At 42.3% G+C, this 8,627-nt stretch overlaps 1 long non-coding RNA gene across 1 annotated transcript; it reads right to left on the bottom strand.

Annotated features, from left to right (window-relative positions):
- Positions 1-4,923: 4,923 nt before the first annotated feature.
- LOC132691249 (uncharacterized) lies at positions 4,924-8,529 on the bottom strand. The gene is made up of 3 exons (XR_009615649.2): positions 8,310-8,529; positions 7,383-7,462; positions 4,924-5,181 (listed from the first exon to the last, which is right to left on the bottom strand). It is a non-coding gene; the product is annotated as an uncharacterized LOC132691249 (long non-coding RNA).
- Between the last annotated feature and the right edge of the window lie 98 nt (positions 8,530-8,627).

The following is an 8,627-nucleotide window of genomic DNA, read 5'->3' as shown; positions in this document are numbered from 1 at the left end:
AAGGCCCCCAAAAGATGTGAAAGACAATTGACAGACTAATACAAGTTATGTGACAAGTCATTTAGGAACAAAGAGCTATTACACATACAAAGCAGTGGGAAAAAATAGTGCATTCCCAACAGGCATGTCAGTTGCAGAGTTCAAATGAGTAAAGACAATCTGTAAAGTTCTTAGTCTCACTCATCAGAAAATTACAAGTTAAAACAAAATTTCTTGGCTTTCCGATGGATTTCAGTCTAACATTTGGATAATATCCACTATTGGCATCAGTGTGGGCAAACAGATACTTGATCATCAGCAGTGTAAATCGGTCTCCTGTCTTTCAGGATGGCAATATAGTATGACCTACCAACATTATAAATGTGCATTCCTTTTGCAACAGTAACTCTAGATCTAGGAGTTTTGTCCCGTTGGAATAAATAGATGTAAATAATGTTTATTGCAGAATTGTTGTAATTATGATAAATTGGATTTCAGCATCCTGCCAAGCAGGTTCATTAAATTGTGATTATCCAATACTGTATTGTCTGGTTAGAAGAAAGAGATTAAATTCTATGTATGCCTCTATGGAGAGTTGTCCGTCCACAATATATTAAAAGAAACATGTGACTTGCAAAACCTAATATGTAAACTCGTAGCCATAGAGTCAAAATTAATATTGGATATATATATGTTTGCGTGTGTGTGTGTGTGTGTGTATATATATATATATATATATATATATATATATACATATACATGTTTTTTCAGTATAAATATTGAAAACTTTTTTGTCTTTTTTTGTATTATAAAGTATTTTTTTAATGTGTATTCATTTTTGAGAGAGAGAGAGACAGCATGAGCAGGGGAGGGGCGGAGAGAGAGGAAGACACAGAATCCGAAGCAGGCTCCAGGCTCTGAGCTGTCAGCACAGAGTCCAATGTGGGGCTTGAACGCATGAACCATGAGATCATGACCTGAGCCAAAGTCAAAGGCTTAACCAACTGAGCCACCCAGGTGCCCAAAATCTGTTTTTTTGTCTTTCGCACACCCACTTCTGGCTCTTTGTGGCACGTTCCCTTTCTTCATTCTGTGGTGCTCTGGTGAACTGCCAGTCACACGTGGCTGCAATTAAGCCAATCAGATTTCTCATTTGTGGCTTGGAGACACAGGGACAGGAGCAGGGCCAATGTTCAGCCTTGCATAGTCGGTGTCCATTGTGATGGGCTGGGGCCCTTGTACCAGCGGAAGGAAGTACCATCGTTGGAAGTGAGCCATTCTTTGACAGCAGCCTGAAGATTTCTGCACCCCTACATGCCAGTCTGATCCACTAAAACCATTCCTGTCCAGGTTTTTAAATCTGTGAAGTACTTGGTATTCTTCCAATATTTAACTTCTGGGGCGCCTGGGGTGGCTCAGTGGGTTGGGCGTCTGACTCTTGATCTCAGCTCAGGTCTTGATCTGAGGGTCGTGAGTTTGGGCCTTGTGTTGGGCTGTACACTGGGCACGAAGCCTACTTAAAAAAATATATTCTAGGGGCGCCTGGGTGGCTTGGTCGGTTAAGCGTCCGACTTCGGCTCAGGTCATGATCCCACGGTCCGTGAGTTCGAGCCCCGCGTCGGGCTCTGTGCTGACAGCTCAGAGCCTGGAGGCTGCTTCCGATTCTGTGTCTCCCTCTCTCTCTGACCCTCCCCCATTCATGCTCTGTCTCAAAAATAAATAAACGTTAAAAAAAATTTAAAAAATATATATATATATTCTAATTTTAAGTTAAAGTCTGCTTTTTTTGTTCCCAAAGCTAGCCCATGTGGCAACTGATACTAGAAAATGACTATCAGGGGCGCCTGGGTGGCTCAGTCAGTTAAGTGTCTGACTTTGGCTTAGCTCACGATCTTACAGTTTGTGAGTTTGAGCCCCTCATCAGGCTCTCTGTTGTCAGCATGGAGCCTGTTTTGGATCCTCTGTCTCCTTTTCTCTCTGCCCCTCCCTTATGTGCTCACTCTCAAAAATAAATGAACTTAAAAAAAAAAAAAGAAAAAAGAAAATGATTATCAAACAATAGGGAAGCAGAATATTAAGGATTGCTGAGATCAAAAGACTGAGAAACTTTTGTTTTGTATTAGGAATGGCTATTCTTTTTTCAATTTTATTTTAACTCCAGTGTAGATAATATACAGTGTTATAGTAGTTGCATGTGTACAATATAGGTACTCAACAGTTCTATCCGTTGCTCAGTTCTCATCAAGAGAACCGTACTCTTAATCCCTTTTATCTATTTCACCCATCCTGCCAGCCACCTCCTTGGTGGTAACCATTGGTTTAAGAGTATTTCTTGGTTTGTCTTTTTTCCTTTTGCTCATTTGTTTTGTTTCTTAAATTCCTTATATGAGTGAAATTGTGGCATTTGTCTTTCTCTGACTTATTTCACTTAGCATAAATTGTCTAGTTCCATCCGTGTCATTGCACATGGCAAGATTCCATTCCTTTTGATGGCTAAGTAATATTCCATTGTGTGTGTGTGTGTGTGTGTGTGTGTGTGTGTGTGTGTATACATGTTCTTTACCCATTCATCTATCAGTGGACACAGGCTGCTTCCATAATTTGACTACAGTAAATAATGCTGCTATAAATACAGTGATGCATTCAACCCTAGGAAAGGCTGTTATTTATTTTTTTAATGATTATTTTTGAGAGAGAGAGAGATAGAGAGAGAGCAGGCGAGGGGCAGAGAGAAGGGAGAGCAAGAGAATCCCAAGCAGGCTCCCTTCTGTCAGGGCAGAGCCAGACACAGGGCTTGATCCCACGAACAGCAAGATCACGGCCTGAGTGGAAATCAGGAGTCAGACACTTAACCGACTGAGCCACCCAGGCACCTCAGAAAGGCTCTCTTTGATAGGGGAGGATTATAAGCCCATGGCACATTAATGACTAGGTAGCTCTTAGCAACAACGAAAGGCGATGAGGAATCCTAGTTCCAAAAGCATGTGTGATGCTTGTTTATAATGAAATTAGATAATTAAAAGGCCACTTGAAATTGTGGCCTTAAGCAAAAAGTTAAAATCAAGGCCTTTTTGTGATTATGTTGGGAATCATCTTACTCTCTAACCATGAAAGCCACAGTGGGTCCAGTTAGTTGTTGAGCTATGATTTTTTACTGAATCCCAACTTGTCACGTCTCTTAAATGAAACTGAAGTCTTAAGAAAGATCTGAATCTATGTTGTTAAAATGGAGCCATCATGAAGGATTCAAGCATCTTAGAAAACTTTGAATTCTCTCAAGCCTTAAGAAACCTCCCTACTCATCCTTCTTGCCATATCTCCCTTGTGACAGAAGACAAAAGAATTCAGGGGTTTAAAATGCTGGCTTGGGTTATTTACGTCTAAGCCTCTGGCTCACCTTTTGCAAGGTCCCCTGTCAGGGGCCGGTAGCCTTTCCATGTTCTTTTGACGTGAAGCACTAACATCTTAAAATTTTCCTCAAGCCTCCTCCTTTATGTATTGGGACTTCTCACGACAGATTGCATTTGAAAGGGGAGTACTGAACTATGTCATGTGTTGTAGCTGAATTACAGGGTAACTGTTAGCCACAGGAAGAAAATGAAATCATTGTAATAAACCGCAGAACTCCAAGGATGTTCTGATACTTGATCTTTCCACCCTATTTAATCATTGATCCCCAGGGTTGAAACCGCATTAGGGTTTTGTTTTAGTTAAAAACACTTCATGGCATGGCTGTCAAGTCCCACACAGACTTGTGTCAATAGAAAAAGGACTGAGTAGGGGCGCCTGGGTGGCTCAGTTGGTTGAGCGGCCGACTTCAGCTCAGGTCATGATCTCACAGCTCGCGAGTTTGAGCCCTACGTCAGGCTCTGTGCTGGCAGCTCGGAGCCTGGAGCCTGCTTCGAATTCTGTGCCTCCCTCTCTGCCCCAACCCACTCGCATTCTATCTCTTTCTAAAAAATAAACATAAAACAAAAAAAAGAAAAAGAAAAAGGACTGAGTACTCTTGAATGAGTGTAACAAAAATCACTATGAACATTTCCACTGGAATTCCTAAAAGACTTGCATTTATACATGTAGTTTATAGCAGGTCCGGTCACCAAAAACCTGTAATGATTATTTTCCAAGGTCCTGGGTATTTGTTAATGCTACCTGTGTTATGACTAGATGACCACCCCTTTTTCTATTGTCTGGAATTGATTCTGGAATGTGAATATCCAGGTATGTTCTACATTACCCAGCCACTCTTGCTTCTAGTTATGGCTATTAGACTAATCTTCAGTGTGGTTTGGATAGGAGTATGTCAATTGGGGCTTTGTTATGATGCGGCTGTATGGTCCAGCTGGAAGAAGAATCTTGATAGCATGGAATGGCAAAACTGCAATATGGAAGAACTCCAGGCCCCTAAACTACTATCTGGATGAAAGCCATCAGTCACTGAAGAACACCAGCAATGGATTATTATGTGAGTGAAAAATTAACTCATATGGGTTAAGTTAATGACATGGTGTTTTTTTGTTGTATTTTTAATTTTTAATTTTATTTTTTTAATTTACACCCAAGTTAATTAGCATATGGTGCAACAATGATTTCAGGAGTAGATTCCTTAATGCCCCTTCCCTATTTAGCCCGTCCCCCCTCCCACAACCCCTGCAGCAACCCTGTTTGTTCTCTATATTTTAGACTCTTTTATGTTTTGTCCCCCTCCCTGTTTTTATATTATTTTTGCTTCCCTTCCCTTATGTTCATCTGTTCTGTGTCTTAAAGTCCTCATATGAATGAAGAATGACATGGGTTTTAGTAACAGTAGTTACTGTCATTCTAATCCCTGTGATATCCATGACTACTAAGAGAATCCCTATTTTAACTTACTGTATCATAGAGTTTAAGAGGTACAGTGGCAAATTAGTTAGCTATTGTGTATCAAATTACGCTAAAGCATAGTGGCTTAAAACAAACATGTTTATCAGCTCACTCTTTGGGTAAGGAGTCCAGGTGTGGCTTAGCTGGGTGCCTCAATTCCCACAAGGCTGCAGGCAGGTTGTTAGCCAGTGCGACATTCACCTGAAGGCTTCATGGGAGGATAATCATCTTGCAGACGCACTCATTTAAACTGTTGGCTGGGTTGGGGTCCTTGCTGGCTTTTGTCTGGACATATCAATTCTTTCCACATGGACAGCTCACAACATGGCAGCTGGCTTCCTTGAAAGTGAGCAGGCCAACATCAATCATCACCAGGGAAGTACAAATCAAGACCACAATGAGATCCCACCTCACACCTGTCAGAATGGCTAACATTAACAACTCAGGAAACGAGATGTTGGCGAGGATGTGGAGAAAGGGAAATTCTTTTGCACTGCTGGTGGGAATACAAACTGGTGTAGCCACTAGGGAAAACAGTATGGAGGTTCCTCAAAACGTTAAAAATAGAACTACCCTACAACCCATCAATTGCACTACTAGGTATTTACCCAAAGAATACAAAAATGCTGATTCGAAGGGACGTATACACCCCAATGTTTACAGCAGTACTATCAACAATAGCCAAAGTATGGAAAGAGCCCAAATGTCCACTGACTGATGAATGGATGAAGAAGATGTGGTATATATATATTTATATCCCCCCCACACACAATGGAATATCACTCTGTGAAGGAAAAGAATGAAATCTTGCCATTTGCAACTACATGGATGGAACTAGAGGGTATTATGCTAAGGAAATAAGCCAGTCAGAGAAAGACAGATATCATATGATTTTACTCATATGTGAAATTTAAGAAACAAAACATGGACATAGGGGAAGGGAAGGAAAAATAAGATAAAAACAGAGAAGGAGGCAAACCATAAGAGATTCATAACTATAGAGAAAAACTGAGGGTTGCTGGGGGTCCCTGGATAGCTCAGATGGTTAAGTGACTGACTCTTGATTTCAGCTCACGTCATGATCTCACAGTTCATGGGTTTGAGTGTGGAGCCTGCTTCAGATTCTCTGTCTCCCTCTCTTTCTGCCCCTCCCCCACTCACATTCTGTCTCTCTCTCAAAAATAAATAAACATAAAAAAATAATAAGTACAACTGTACTTAATGCTTTCACTTTGACACTAAAAATAAGACAAGTACATCCAGTATTGCTCCTACCAAATAGCATGGTACTGGAGGTCCAGCCATCCCGTAAGGAAAGAAAGAACTAAGAGATGCAGTGATAGGGAGATATAACTGTTATTATTGGTAGATATGAAGATTTACCTATAAAAACCAATTAGAACCTGTAAGGGCATTAGCAAGAGTGCTAGATTGACAGTCACCTTACATAATCAATATTTTGTTTCCCCTTTTCTTTATGTCCTCTTTGGTTTTAATTGAAACTTTTATATTATTATTTTCTCCCTTAGATGTCTTTTCCCCTCTGGCAATCCAAGATTTTATCTTTGATTTTTCTGCATCCTGAATATGATATGCCTAGGTGTATATATTTTTTGTATATATTTGTCCTGCAATGGTATTGTCTATGCTTCCTGGATCTGTGGCTTGGTGTCTGTCATTTTAACTTTAGAAACCTCTCAGCCATTATTACTTCAAATGTTTCTTTTCCTTCCTTCTATTGGTATTACAATTATGCATAGGTTATACCTTTTGTAATTGTCCCATGGTTCCTGGATATTCTGATGGTTGTTATTTTGGTACTCTTTTTTAAAAGTTTTCTTTATTTTGAGAATTGGGGTGGCGGTGGGGGAGAATCCCAAGCAGGCTCTGAACAGTGAGATCATGACTTGAGCCTAAATCAAGAATCCAGTGTTCAACTGACTGAGCCAACCCAGGCACCCCCTGAGTGTTTTTCATTCTTTTTTTCTCTTTGTAACTCAGTTGGAAGAGTTTCTATTGGCATGTCCTCAAACTCACTCACTCTTTCCTTAGCTGTATGCAGTCTATTAAGGGGAGGGGGAACTATTGTATAATCTTATGAATAGATCTCAGCTTTTCAGTGGGCTTGAGCACTTGGACTCTGCCCTTCGGAAGTGCTTCTTAGCCTTTACTGAGGTAGAAAGACTAGAGAGGCGGGACCTGCCCAAAATGCCTTCCCTCAAGTCCAAAAAGGCTCTGGTCTGTAGTTTTCCTAAGTGCAGGGTTTTGTTACGGAAAATGCTCTGAGTGTACTACAAAATGTTTACTTTTCCCCTCCCCTTGCCCAAAACTCAAGAAGACTCCCCCACCCTGACCTTTAGCATTAAAACTTGGTGGCGTTCCTGGAGGTAAAATCCATGAAAGTAGGAGAGCCCATCTAGGGCTCCAGGAGTTTTAAACTCACAATGCAGTCCACACTAAACCTCCAGTTCACCAAAATTACCAGTGAAGAGTGTGTAAGTTTATGATTCCAGCAGCTTCTGCTTCAGGTAAGCTCATACCTGCCATGATTTTCAGTATTTGCCGGTCTTTCCAAATTTTGGGGTGTGGTTTCCTTTGTGACTTCTATTTTCTGATGGGTCTTAAAAAAAAAGTTGTTGATTTTCAGTTTGTTGAATGTTTTTCTTGTGAAGATGTCAGTGAAGGTTTCCAAACTCTTTATACATTACTTCTAAAATGGAGAATATCAGGGGTGCCTGGGTGGCTCAGTCGGTTAAGCAGCCAACCTCGGCTCAGGTCATGATCTCACCGTTGGTGAGTTCGAGCCCTGCATCGGGCTCTGTGCTGACAGCTCAGAGCCTGGAGCCTGCTTTGGATTCTGTGTGTGTGTATCTCTCTCTCTCTCTGCCCCTCCCCCACTCATGCTCTGTCTCTCAAAAAAATGAATAAATGTTAAAAAGTTAAAATAAAATGGAAACCAGCAGTATCGTCTTTATCCGATTCTAACCACAAATTATTACAAACACTAAGTAAGCTTCCATTTACAATTACTTAAAGATGGCGTCGTCGCAGCTACAATTCACTTCATGGCGGGGTCCACAAAGTCAGAGAGATTGGATCCTGGAAAACCAGCGCCTCGATGGGGCTGTGTTGCTTTGAGTGACGGGATGTGTCTGAGAGTGGCTTAAGTTGGGAGTGTTAGGTAGTGGACCAGCCTCTGCACACTTGGGAATTTTATTTCTTTGCTGGGTACCTACCATGTGCCACTCTTTCATTTTCTGGGAGTACAGCCCTAAACAGGCCCTACAAGCTGTGTGTCTTCGGGGCTCTTTCATTCTAGCAGGGCGAGAAAAAAACAGGCTGGGGGGCATAGGTTCTATCAGCGAGAGAACTGGTAGGCATGAAACAGGACAGGTTATACACACACACGCACGCACGCACGCACGCACGCACGCACGCACAAAACAAAAACTCAGATCTCTACTCACCTATCAATAAGGATCTGCTTCTGGGTCCGCCTGCCCTAAGCTCCGCCCACTTTCCGAGCGCCGCACGCCTCCAGCGATACTACAGGCGCAGGCGCGGGGACGCAGTACCCAGGCCTCCGCGCTGTGCGCCTCACGGCGGCGCCTGCGCACTCTGAGCCTGGCGGGGGTTCCCAGAATCTTCGGGACTCGGCTCGCTTCAGGGAGCCGGCCTGTACTTTGGGCGCCTGGAGTCGGGACTGAGAGGCTTCTGGGCGGTTGTGTTCCCCGTCTGGGGGCCTCAGCAGGGGGCTGAGTGTAGCGGCCCCGAGGCCGGGTCGG

This window comes from Panthera onca, chromosome E2, assembly GCF_046562875.1.
Source record: "Panthera onca isolate mPanOnc1 chromosome E2, mPanOnc1 haplotype 2, whole genome shotgun sequence".
Lineage (NCBI taxonomy): Eukaryota > Metazoa > Chordata > Mammalia > Carnivora > Felidae > Panthera > Panthera onca.
The sequence above is the reverse complement of the archived record's forward strand: the minus strand, read 5'-3'. Positions and strand labels throughout refer to the sequence as shown.